A 13,580-nucleotide genomic window follows, 5' to 3' on the forward strand; every position below is an offset into this window, starting at 1 on the left:
CGTTGGTCTCACAAAACTTTATTAGTTTTTTGTTTATCCCTCACAGGCTCGTTAAACAACATCCGACCAATCAGCAGGCAGATCCCGTGCCATATGACCCTCCTGCACATGATGAGGACCACCAGCAACACCACCAGAGCCCCTGAGAACATGGTCTGGAACGACACCAACAGAGCCCCAGAGAACATGGTCTGAAACGACAACACAACAATACCTTTACAAGACCCAGAACGGGGCTCCAAGGGATATAAGGTAAGGCCAATAAGGTGATGTGTACGTTGTACATCCTGGCACTTTAAAGTGGTACTTGGTTGTGTAGCATCTTATCCTAGCTTCTGTGTTGTATACAGGGAATGGGTTAACCTAGTGATGGTTAGTGCTTGGCACTTCGTTCTATCAACATCCTTACTGTACTGACGGCGATATATTGTTGTTTCTCTTTCTTCTGACAAGCATCTGCTAAATGCCCTAAATGTAAATGTATATAAGATAAGGTATAGGCTAAAAAAATCATGCGATTCATTCATCATTTACACATGCGAGTGTGAGTAGCAAACGGAAAATAGCGATGAAAGTACATTATGACATATTGGAGAAATGAAAGCGGGAATGTACTGTAAATTGACGTGAAACGTTTTGTTACAATCTCAAAGTGTTTGAGCCTGTATAATTAGCTTTAGTTTACTCGATAATAACAATAGTATAATTGTGAAGACCTCGTTACCAGCAGTGTTTTTTTGTAGTGACTGACTTGGTGAAGGCCACCCTGGAGGTGTCACTGCGACGGGTTCACTCGAGCTCTGCAGAAAACCAAAGGCAGCGAGTTAAACAGAGAACATTTACATCACGTTCAAATGGGAGCATTAAGGGGTCATAGCACTTCAACTTCAGAGACACAATATGAGTCTAGATTCAGGTCACATTGCTTGGGCTGAGAGTATGACTACTACTGTCCACAAGACATTTCATAGATGCTCATTGTACCCATTGTAGTTTCAACTTCTTATTAACGTACGTTACACAAAAACAATTGCGCAATTCATATATTTTTTCGAAAGATTATTAGATTATTGATAATCCTTCTGTTTCTTTTTCAGGATTCATAGTTTCAGACACACCCCGTGACGTATGGTAAACATCCTTGATTGGAAAAATTAAAGGAACATTATAATCTGAGGTTTAATCAACCAATGCAGTGTGGGCACTGTTTACAGAGGAGTTCACCGTAGCCAACTGTAGCCTTCTGCAGCGGGGCATAGCTGGGGTGACTGGTGACTGCATGATTGTGTGATTAATACTTATTGTGTGTGTGTGTGTGTGTGTGTGTGTGTGTGTGTGTGTGTGTGTGTGTGTGTGTGTGTGTGTGTGTGTGTGTGTGTGTGTGTGTGTGTGTGTGTGTGTGTGTGCGAGTCAAAGTGTGTGTGTGTACTTAGGAAAGAAAGCAAGCAGTGGAAACATGTGTGATGTGTGAAGTGTGTCTCCTCCTCACCCTCTCTCCCTCTCGCTGCCTCTTGTTTTCTCAGCCACTCTGATGTAATCCAAAGGCATCCAGAGCAGCTGCACAGCGAGCTGCTTCCCCTAGCACCCTGCGCGCTCTCTCCCTAAATCTTTCTCCATTTTCTTTACAAGCGAGGCTGTCCCGGGGAGAAAGAGACGGATACAATCAGCCCTTTCACTGTTCCCCAACACCAGGCTATCCCCTCACGTTCCCCCTTCGCTTAACCCTATTCTTTGAGCCAGGAGTTTTACTCTCGTAACTTGTTTGAAACATAAGTTAAGGAACACAAGAGCTTGAATTTCGCATAATGGTTTTACATGAGTGGAATTTATATTGTTTAACAATAGTATTGTGTTTTCTACGCCATTGTCAACCAAACCGTCTCATTAGGATTGCGCTTTGAGCCGGGCTCCTTTATTATAGCACACAAACGTTAAGGATACAACGGTTGGCTGTTTAACATAGTGTTCTAATTAAGTAATTAGCTACACTGAGATGTGACCATCACGTTGACACTGTAACCATTTCTTAGTAACTTTCTCCACATGGCATACATCTATTTTATTAAATAACTAAACAGACCAATACAAAACAGAAAATAAATAAGTTTGATTGTGTATTAATGTATATCCACTCGTTGTCCTCACTGGTCTCCAAACCAATCATGTAATTAATGGATTCTATCCTAATTTACCTGCCCAGTTAAAATCTGTGACCTACTTAAAATTACAACAAAGATAAAACATTATCACTTATCAAGACTTAACCTTCATCTAGGTGTATAATGTCCTTGGAATGACCTACCTGAGCTACCTTAGCTTTTATTTATGTTAAGATTTGTGATATGTTAAGTTAAGTCTTATTCAAAGGTTATGGAGCATGGTTGTAGTAAAGGTTTTTCAAAGCAACATATTAATGCTTTTTTAATCAGAAAAATTAATATCCTTGTAAAGTTGCTGTTATAAAGGCTGATACTTTGTATGCTACAAAGACATTTCCCTTATATAGGCATTTAGTTAAATATCATGTTTATACATCACAAACAAAAGCCTGATGGAGATATTTGTATGCCACTATTTGCAGCCTAAAGTACTCACTCAGAAGCCCTTTGAGTCCGCTCCAGGCCAGACCGTCGATAGAAGAGTCTAGAAGAAGTGTGTGAATTACAGACCAGTGAACAAACATGAAACCCGCCCCCGCCAGAGGCTCAACAAACACAAACCAGTACACGGAGTACACCCACTCTAAGGCGATCCACGTCCTGAGCCGCCAAAGTCAGAGAAGGGCAGCGGCACGGCTCCAGGAGAGGGCACTGAGGTGAGGGTTTCCACGGACACACACCAGCACACCGTGGGACTGGGGACCAATCAGCTGATAACTGAAGGAAGCTGAGCAAACTGTCCATATCGTTCGTTAGATATCGTAGCATCGCCGCGGTGGGCTACATCCTTCCCAGCATGCACTGAGGCAGAAATAAATAAATTCAGTTAAATATACAGTTGTGGAATTGAAATAGTAAAGTAAAAGTTGTGTTCTTTACAGTGGCCAGTCTAGTGTTGATTTTAAACCTTTACAGACGCTTACAAATTAAATAAAGGACCCAGTTAATACGGCCGAGTTGGCGTTTCCAAGTTACAGTTTACACATCCAGGACTACGGCGACTTGATGGGACATGAAGGCCTCCGACCGTTGGGGCCGGGTAGAACATTCACAAAGCGGTTGGCAGAGAAAAGGATTCGGCTCCTGTTTTCTCAGAATGACGGCCTTATTTAGTAACACTGACCAAAGGGCATAGATTACTCTGTTGACGATCACATAATACGAACAATAGAGGGCGGGTGTAAGCGGCCTCACCTGGCCAGAGTCACACTGATTGTACTCGGGGGCCGCACACCTGTCGCACATTGAGCCATCAGTCTGCACAGGTTAACCAACCATCACTGCACACAGAGGGACATCGCCTGAATGGCCACATGGAGCAACAGGTCATGTACCGTTGTCTTCAAACTTTTACAATAAACCATCTTTCCACAGCACCACCCAGCGTCCTGGTCTGGAGGAGCCCGGGCACTCCAAGGTGGAGTGGAGTGATTGACATTGTTACAAACACATCTTTACCACGTTAACATGTAGTGACACCCCAAAGTCTTAGAATCCTTCACTTCCGGACCCATTTTGGGGAGGCTGGCAGACGTCCCAGGCGTTCTCCAAACACCTGGCCCTGGGTCCTTCGGGGACAATTGCAAAATTGGCAGCTAATGTTAGGCAACTGATGTCATAACGGAGGACGAAAACAGCATGGAAACATGGATACAAATTCTACACAGGGATTTTTAATGTGGCTGAAATTGACATTCAACTTCGACGCTGCATTGAAACTTAAAACAATCTAAACCTTGACTCGGTTAAAGCTGACCTCTTGAAGCACGTCCAACTTTGTTTGTCATTGTAAAAGAAAATGGAATCAATTGCCAATGGCTTTCTCGATCTCCTTGTTCTTCTTATCAAAGCCTTGTCCTCCCTTCTATTGGCTGGCTTTATTTCGGACGCCCAACCTAGAGTCCAGCCCTTTGCTGATGTGTTGACCGCAGTCGGCCCCGGGCAGACCAGTGTGTGACGGTGTGTGGGAACAAGCTGATGATGGGACAGGTGCTTCTTTTGTTTCCGTGTTTTTCAGTGGCTCTGGCTCAGAAGCAAAGCACAGAAAGTTATTCTTAATATAGCCCAGAGCACACTAGCTTTGGCGCTCACACTGCATACAAAATGTTCTTGATGATTAAGTGAATAACATGTTTTGGGTAAAACCACCGTCCATCAGTTTATCTTATCAATGTATTCTTCTTATTGATTGCTTGCATCAGTGGAGAGACCAGGTAAACATTAGATTGATCCTCTTCAGAACAGACTTCTTGTTTCCCACAGCCACGTTTAAACGGCCACCTGCCGTCCAACCCGCCGGCGTGTGGCTAGACGGGGGGCCAGTGGCCGGGCAGCGGCCACTGGCCCCCCGTCTAGCCACACGCCGTCCAAGCCGCCGGCGTGTGGCTAGACGGGGGGCCAGCGGCCGGGCAGCGGCCACTAACGTATGGTTCCATCAAATAAAGAAAATAAAACACCACGGGCCTTTCTCACGCTAGCCCGAGCCCTCCCCTGACCCTGTGGCACCCACACGGCGGCCCGGGAGCGCGGTGCGTCCTGAAGCGTGGTCATTGTGGGACGGGGCTCCACAGGAGGGCCGTCTGTTTACCGGGAGATGACCTCCTTATCCCCTCGTTAGTGGCACGCACACACAGCTGTATGTGTGAGGGAGTCCGGGCGGACTGGAGAGCCTCGGAGGTAGCCTCCCCCAGACGCACCCTTTTGGTTTCTCATTGTGCGGCCCTCCCTCGCTGAAGGGATGGTCGAGGACGCGGCTGAATCGGTACCGATAGACCGGTCAGACCGCGCCGCAGGTACGTTAAGGGGGCAGACACCCAACGGGGCACCGTTCGACTGTCCCCAGTCTTTTGAAAGATGACTGACGTATCCAGGTCAGTCACTCTGAACGCACTCGGGTCAGCTTTAGAATCTGAGGATTCAGTGTTTACAGTTTCAGATGCAGTCTGTGTTCACTTTGTGAGGCGGGAAATGTATCAAGTTAAACCATCTATGTTTTCATGGAGGAAATCTTAGGAACCCAAACCTAAATAAAATACATCAACTAGAATTGATAACGTCGGAAATATTCTCACATTCTCTGACGTTTTATTCTCTAAAAGTGATTTTGACACTGGATGACACTGAGATCATGGAGGGATTGTTAGATCATGCATTCATCTTGATGTTGGGAGGCACGCAATGATGCTAAATAAAATAATGATCGATTATTCTGAAATACATTAATACTAAAGTATATAGCCAGTTGTAAGGACTGGAAAAAACGTAGCAAGTAAAGTACAGATGCCTGAAAACTGTACTTAAGCAATGACACGTTTCCCACTTCCCACCTCTGACCATAAACAAACACAGCATTATTTCCTGTTTTCTAAATTACACAATTATATCATGCACCATTAAATAAAATATACGTATATTCCGACAACATCAGCATTAAAGGAACCATAACATTGACACCAAGTGTTTAGAACGGGTACTGCGGTTCAGATTCACATTGTTGGAGAGACCTGCTCTGACACTCACTACAGGGAGAGGACACTGAGAGTACACAAACTATTAAACAACAAGCGACGAGCAGTTCTACACTGTCGCTTGACCATGCCAAATGCGTTTATTTCGATTTGAACCTGTACTCAGCAATTACAACAACGTACAGTAGTGCTATATCTAACAGTATGCACAGGAATGGACAGTCGAGAGTTACAATAATGCTCAAAATAGAGTGCAAAGGTAAGGTTGTACCTACAGTGTGAACAGCGTGTGTACATTCGGTGTACACCTGTGTAGACTAGAGCAACATACTGTACGGACAGTTGGTTATTTACCAACGAGATGTTGTATGCACAGTATGAGCAGCATATGTATGCAAAGTGCAACAACATGTTGTACAATTAGATATAATTACAGTAAGCTTGTTTGGACGGTGTAGGAGGTTGAGTGTGTATGAATAGTGCAAACAACATTGTTGAAGTGCTGTCAACCATGCGGTGATGGGCGATACGAGTGGTGGATCACAGCCGCAGGGAAGAGCGTTCCCGAGGGTTAGGGATAGGGAGCGTTTCTAACGGTTAGGGAGCAGAGGACAGCCCCAGGGAAGAGCGTTCCCGAGGGTCAGGGTGAGGGACAGCCTCAGGGAAGAGCGTTCCCGAGGGTTGAGGGACAGCCTCGGGGAAGAGCGTTCCCGAGGGTTGAGGGACAGCCTCGGGGAAGAGCGTTCCCGAGGGTTAGGGATAGGGAGCGTTCCCGAGGGTCAGGATGAGGGACAGCCTCAGGGAAGAGCGTTCCCGAGGGTCAGGGTGAGGGACAGCCTCGGGGAAGAGCGTTCCCGAGGGTCTGGGTGTGGGACAGCCTCAGGGAAGAGCGTTCCCGAGGGTCAGGGTGAGGGACAGCCTCAGGGAAGAGCGTTCCCGAGGGTCAGGGTGAGGGACAGCCTCAGGGAGAGCGTTCCCGAGGGTCAGGTTGAGGGACAGCCTCAGGGAAGAGCGTTCCCGAGGGTCAGGGTGAGGGACAGCCTCAGGGAAGAGCGTTCCTGAGGGTCAGGGTGAGGGACAGCCTCAGGAAGAGCGTTCCTAGGGGTTTAGGGGCCGGCCCTGAGGGTCAGGGGGTGGGGGCGTTCCTAGGGGTTAGGGTTAGGGGTCAGAGGTCAGGAACCACACAGGAAGCTCGACACATGCTCTTCATACCGGACGTCCAACCTTCCATTCGTCACTGTCGCTCTACATATTGTGTGATGAAGAACCCGTCCTCTGCGTGATTATAATAAAGTTAAATCTAGTGTATCTTGCATGTTTTGTGTTGTGTGTTTGTGTGTGTGTGTGGGGGGGGGGGGGGGGGGCAACAATAAGGTGCTTACAGTTAGCAACCCCAACTGATTATCATTGGAGGGAATTGAACCTAGTTTAAAATGCTGTTTGTCTGAACACATTTAGTTGAATATTTGTTGATATCACCAAATACACACGTATGCATGCTGAACATAATAAACACAACGTCAAACATATAATGCATTGTCATTTTGACATGGTGCTAGCTCTATAGATCTAGTGCTAGCTCTATAGATCTAGTGCTGGATCTATAGGTCTAGATCTATAGATCTATAGAGCGACAGACTGGGTGGCCTCTCCTCCAGCAGCAGAGCAGTACCTCCAGCCCCGAGGACGTCTGCTGGCTCAGTGTTGGTAAATGTGTCTCACTCACGGGGATATCTGTGCATGGAAGCATCCAGCGTGCATATCGCTTATCTGTGTGAGTGTGTGTGTGTGTGTGTGTTTGTGTGTGTGTGTGTGTGTGTGTGGGAGAAGATCAAGGCTAACCCCAGCCCATAGAGCAGGTCAGCGCGGTGACAAGAGCCTCTCCTAGCAACAGGGCTGCCGGAATGTTCTCAGGGCCGGCCAGGGGAAGTCTGCTGCTGCAGGACAATTGGACAAGAGTTAATATTGGCGCTGGGGGTCAAAGGTTAAATGCCTGTAGGTCAGAGGATGGAGGGACGGATGCAACCAGACACAAACCAGACACAGCCCTGCTCGTGTGTGTGTGTGTGTGTGTGTGTGTGTGTGTGTGTGTGTGTGTGTGTGTGTGTGTGTGTGTGTGTGTGTGTGTGTGTGTGTGTGTGTGAGTGTGTGTTTCTGGTTACCTTTCTGTATTTTTATTTTGTTCTGATCTACATGTTAATCCTGCTCCGTTGTGAATGAACATGTATATAACATGCATATAACATGCATATAACATGTATCTAACACGTATGTTCTCTGTTGACCGGAGCGAGTCGAAACAGTCAGACGCTCAAAGCACGGTGGGAGAGAGTCGATACGATTCTAGACAATACTAATATAAATTCAGTCGTTAATGTCATGTTCTGCTGTGCAACACATTTTGCATCATCTTTCTCCTCAGATCGTTTAGAGAGCGAGCCATCGAACGTTTCTGTTATTGTTTTCATAAAGAATAATAATTAATGTGTAATTGATCATCTTTCACTACTTCTTGGTTTTAACTCTGCAACTTAGGGCACATGTCTTGTTCATTCATTCATTTGTTTTGATCAGGGAGCCTTGTGTGGTTGTTGAGTTTGTGTTTTAAGATGCATTGTCCACATAACTAGAAGTCTGTGAACTCCTGCCCCTGCTTTCTCTCTCCACCCCTCCCCCTCCCCCTCCCCCTCCCCTCCCCCTCCCCCTCCCCCTCCCCCTCCCCCTCCCCTTCCTCCCCACACTGGTTTCAGATTACTGTGGGAGGCAGGAATGTATGAATAGACACCTCTTAACAGGCACACACACACACACACACACACACACACACACGCACACACACACGCACACACACACGCACACACACACGCACACACACACGCACACACACACGCACACACACACACACACACACACAGGCAGTGAGAAAACCTGTTCATTCACAAATACTGTGCAGTCCGTGTCACCTGACCTTGTTCAAACATCGGCGGAGAAAGGAAACCCAAGCAGATAGACGTGTTGACTCACTACAAAGATCATTTCTGCTGCTGTGGCCGGGCTTGGGATTCGTGGCACGACTGCGCTGGAGCCAAACCCCACGTGAAGAAGAATAACAGTAGATTAGTTTACCCTCATTGTCCTTAACCTCTTCCTATAATAAGCTTATTTTTTTTGTTCTGTTTTCCGTAAGGGAGGTCCGGGAGTTGGAAAGAGAGAGAGCAGCAGAGAGAGGAAGAGAGCAAGATTTTGAAACTAAAACAAAATCATAGCCACGCATTTCCTATTTTCTCCAACTATGAAAACTGTCATTTCATGCACCTGTAATGACCGACAAGATGGATTCCCAGAACCAATCACAGAAAAAATCAAGTCTCCATCTTACTGGTTAGTAAAGTCAAAGTGGACACAAAGATAAAAGTGGGCACGAATACATTTGCAATAAGCATTGCAGATAAATTAATTAGTTTGGGTGATTCATTTGATGATTAATTGGGTGATTAATTTGAGTTTGTTTTAATACACTGATATTAATCAGAATCATGGGAGAAAAGTGGCCAAATTAATCCAGAAGATGGCAGTAATGCAACATTAGGGGATGCAAGCTGCCTCGAATTACCAGAGAACAAGAAGCAGACCTCTTCAGCACCGGTGAGACCAGAGTTTAACTCTCTTTCCCAGTCACAGACCCAGTATACAGACAGACTAGACATACTAAACGTTGCTGTTTAATCAAAACAAAAAATGTCTTTGAAAAGGAAGGACAATAAAAGTAAAAAAAAAGAAAAGTATTAAAGCAAATAAGTATAACTTCCTCTCCACCTGTCCGAAGCAGCCAATCGAAGACAAGGGCAGTCAGTAAAGAGGAAACTCCTGACGAATCACAGAACGTTAGTCAGAGTAGAGTCTGCACACTGACCATCGCTCCCAGGGTGTCAAAACTCACAACTTTGTTAGAGCTGGAGCCCGGTTGGATCAGGACCTGAAGGGACATACTCCACCGTCTGCCTCCACCACTGGAGCTGTGAGAGGGGAGGTCCTCTAGAGACCCCAGGGCCAATCAGAGGGACGATGAGCTCCTCTAGAGACCCCAGGGCCAATCAGAGGGACGATGACCTCCTCTAGAGACCCCAGGGCCAATCAGAGGGACGATGAGCTCCTCTAGAGACCCCAGGGCCAATCAGAGGGACGATTACCTCCTCTAGAGACCCCAGGGCCAATCAGAGGGACGAAGACCTCCTCTAGAGACGCCAGAGCCAATCAGAGGGAAGATGACCTCCTCGAGAGACCCCAGGGCAAATCAGAGGGACGGTGACCTCCTCTAGAGACCCCAGGGCCAATTAGAGCGACGATGACCTCCTCTAGAGACGCCAGGGCCAATCAGAGGGACGATGACCTCCTTTAGAGACGCCAGGGCCAATCAGAGGGACGATGAGCTCCTCTAGAGACGCCAGGGCCAATCAGAGGGACGATGAGCTCCTCTAGAGACGCCAGGGCCAATCAGAAGAGCTGCACATCGGACTTAACATTTTTAATTAGTATACTAATTCATAAATTCAGGAATCATGCGTATTAATACTTTTTCTATCATCATTGTGAATACTAATATTTATTTTTTCATGAATAATAACATATTTTGAATTCATTATTATTATAATAATGCATATTTACTAATATACAGTCTTATTCAATTATTTTATTTTGTAAAGCGTTTTTTGAGGATTTAGAAAAGCGCTATATAAACCATACGTATCTTTATTATTATTATTACTACTATTGATAATGACTACATTCTGCTACATTATCAATTCCAGTGAATTAATACCATCGTGAGGGGGCTCCCTTCCCCAGTCCAAGCCACAGTAGTGGGTCCCACTGGGAGCACTGGGAGCCCTGGTGGTCGGCGGGCGGCGGGCTGCGTGGTCGGCCCGTCACGCGGGCGGCTCTAAAGGGGGGGGGGGGGGGGGCTGATTGATGGGGGGGCCTGCTGCCTGTTGCTTGGCACGCCACGAGCGAGCGATATTCACCCCCCCGGGCCTTTGTGTCCCGAAGCCCTGAGAGTGTGTGTGTGTGTGGGGGGGGGGGCACCTGACCCGGAACATTGACAACCTCCTCCTCCCCTCGCCTCTCCCTGAAATCCCCCTGATGTGCACACACACACACACACACACACACACACACACACACACACGCACGCACACACACGCGCGCAGACCCACACACACAGACACACACAAACGCATGCACACATACACTCACAGACACACATACGCACACCCACACAGACGCACACACACACAGACGCACACATACGCACACGCACAGACACACACAAAGACACACACAACTAATGCACACACACGCACACACACTGACACACACAAACGCACACACACACTCACACACAAGAGGAGTGCGGCCCTACCATCTGCTGTGGTAATTCACAACCCACATGCCAGAGAAGCCGCGCGGGTGCTTATGCAACGCGGCAGCGGGCCTCCAGCACAATGCCCACGGACAAATAACACAAGCCATACTGGAATGCCTCAAAGAGGGGGTCTCCCCCTCTCTCTTTCTAACTACCTTCTCTTCTGCCTCTGTGCCTGGCTCCTTTTTACAGGGAAGAAAGCCAGCAGAAGCCCCATTGAAACCGTTGTGCTACACACACGCCTATATACAGACACACATGCATATTTACACACACACGCGTAGATGTACACACACACACACACACACACTCACACGCGTACGCCACATGGTTAATCTGCTTTTTCTTGTATCGAAAACAAGCGACCAGACCCTCAGTGATGGGGTGATATCTGGGATATCTGGGATTGGGGACGAATTGTTGTTTAAGTTTAGATATTCTGTGGTTAACTTCAGGTCAGAGATTAGTCTGACCAGGGTATGATCTATGGTAAGCAATGCGTTATGGCTAGGCACGGGACCAATCGGTATAGTTGTTCGTGTGCCTTATTCAGTGTGTGTGATGGAGCTATTGGACGCAGGCGACTCGCCCTCTGGAAGTTACCTATTCTTACTGAACAATGGAGGGCAGCAATACACTTCAAAGACTCAAATAATGAGCGGGGGAGAACCGTCAGACTGAGAGCAGCTCAATGGACGGCCCTACTCGCTGCAGGATCAACGCCTCGTCCACACGCATACGCTTTCAGAACCATGACGTTCTCTACAGTCATGTCTCGCGTCAACAGTGGAACACAGAACCCCTAAAACGGAGACTTTGGAGAATGCTGCTGACCCCGTTTTTGGTTTGAAGACTCCGGGATTGGGTTTAAGGCCCAATCCCATTTCTACCCCTTACCCCTTCGTCCTTCCCCTTCCCCCTTCCCCCTTACCCTTACCCCTTCAAAACTAGGGGGAGGGGTAAGGGGAAGGGGTAAGGGGTAGAAAAGGGATTGGGCCTAAGTAGTAGTAGTTCAGAGAGCTACTAAACGGGCTGAATCGGAGACCTTTGGACGATGACAGAGACAATCACATTCACTCCCTGACTGGCTCTCATCAGTCAATCTGCCTCCTCATGTTCAACGGTTCCGGCTCGTCTCCGGTGGTGATCTACCTCTGTAGTATGTTCTGCAACTAAACAATCAACTGTCTCGTGATAACAGGGACACACACAAGCTCAGTGTACATGAATAGTCGCGTAATATGCATGTCCAAGCGTGTGGGATGGACAGAGCTTATTTCCGAGACTGTGCTACAACACTCATTCATAAAACACTCTGGGTTCATCAGTGAGTATGTATTCTGAATGAAACCTCAGAGAGCAGGTATAGTAACCCTGGGCCCACCAACATGGTCACTGTTCCACCCTGAACATGAGTTAGTTACTTCCGTTCTTCTTCCCTTAACTTTGTGTCGCCTAAGTCTAAGTTGTACGTAACTCGCAGTGGCCTAAAGAAATGGGTCACGATGTCTGGGTGTGAATGGCACGCTCTTACTTTGTTAATTCCTCGACACGTCGGTTTGCAATGCGACGCCAGACGCACATACTTGCCATACTTTGTGCGCGGCTACTTGATCTTTAGTGTCGGCATGTGTTCTCACAGCTCCACTCTACTCCCCCGCAAGTCCCATCGTCCACAACGCTCTGTTGGGGCAGGGCCGTGCGTTAGGTAGGTGTGCCACGGTCAAAACACAGTGGAACAGATACTAGCGCACACCATTATTAAACGAATTTGCATACATGTGAAGCATTCACATCCACAGAAGATGGTATCATTGATGCCTTACAACTAATTATTGAAGATCTTTGAAGAAAACATTCAGAAATACACGCACTGACTCCCTGATGTCTACACTGCATTCTACCCTGTGTTTACCAACACTTCCTCATTAACCATTCTCACAAAATCCAGATCTGGTCTTTGAAGCAAAGCTTTTAGATGCCGTTCAAATGTGGAGAAGAACTAGCGAGAAATGGCCCACTCCTGACGTTTACACAAGTTTACCACCAGTTGTTCAGAATGAAAAACCTGATTTATCAACTAGACATCTAGACCATGAAACGTGCAGAACAGCACAGCCATGAGAATGCCTCATCCCTATAAATACGACTGAATACTGAATACTCTGCCAGCGATCCAACCCTTCACACAGTGCTGCAAGGCTGAGCTAGCACAAAGTTCTCGTGTTTATCTGTGTGGTATTTATTCAGATTGGGAAATGCCACAATCTCTAGGAAGCATTAGCTCAGGTTTCTACAACAGGACTTGAAAGCGTCTTGGTGACTGAGGTCAGCCCTAGCCTACGGGCTGGAGCAGCAAACTACTGCTGGCATCGCATAGAAGTCTCCGGACTTAATAAGTTGTAAGTTGTGAATAACATATAAGTTGCACCTCAGTTTCCATGGAATACAAATATGAGAGTATACATTTTGAGAGCAAATAGTCCCACAATAAGACGTTGGTAATGCAATTAATTTCCCCTATTACCTCAA

General features: G+C 46.9%; 1 long non-coding RNA gene across 1 annotated transcript; it reads right to left on the minus strand.

Annotated features, from left to right (window-relative positions):
• On the minus strand, positions 1–2,876 carry LOC115559210 (uncharacterized). Its single transcript, XR_003979455.1, has 4 exons — positions 2,596–2,876; positions 1,490–1,634; positions 717–800; positions 1–155 (listed from the first exon to the last, which is right to left on the minus strand). It is a non-coding gene; the product is annotated as an uncharacterized LOC115559210 (long non-coding RNA).
• Between the last annotated feature and the right edge of the window lie 10,704 nt (positions 2,877–13,580).

Source organism: Gadus morhua, chromosome 14, assembly GCF_902167405.1.
Source record: "Gadus morhua chromosome 14, gadMor3.0, whole genome shotgun sequence".
Taxonomy (NCBI): domain Eukaryota; kingdom Metazoa; phylum Chordata; class Actinopteri; order Gadiformes; family Gadidae; genus Gadus; species Gadus morhua.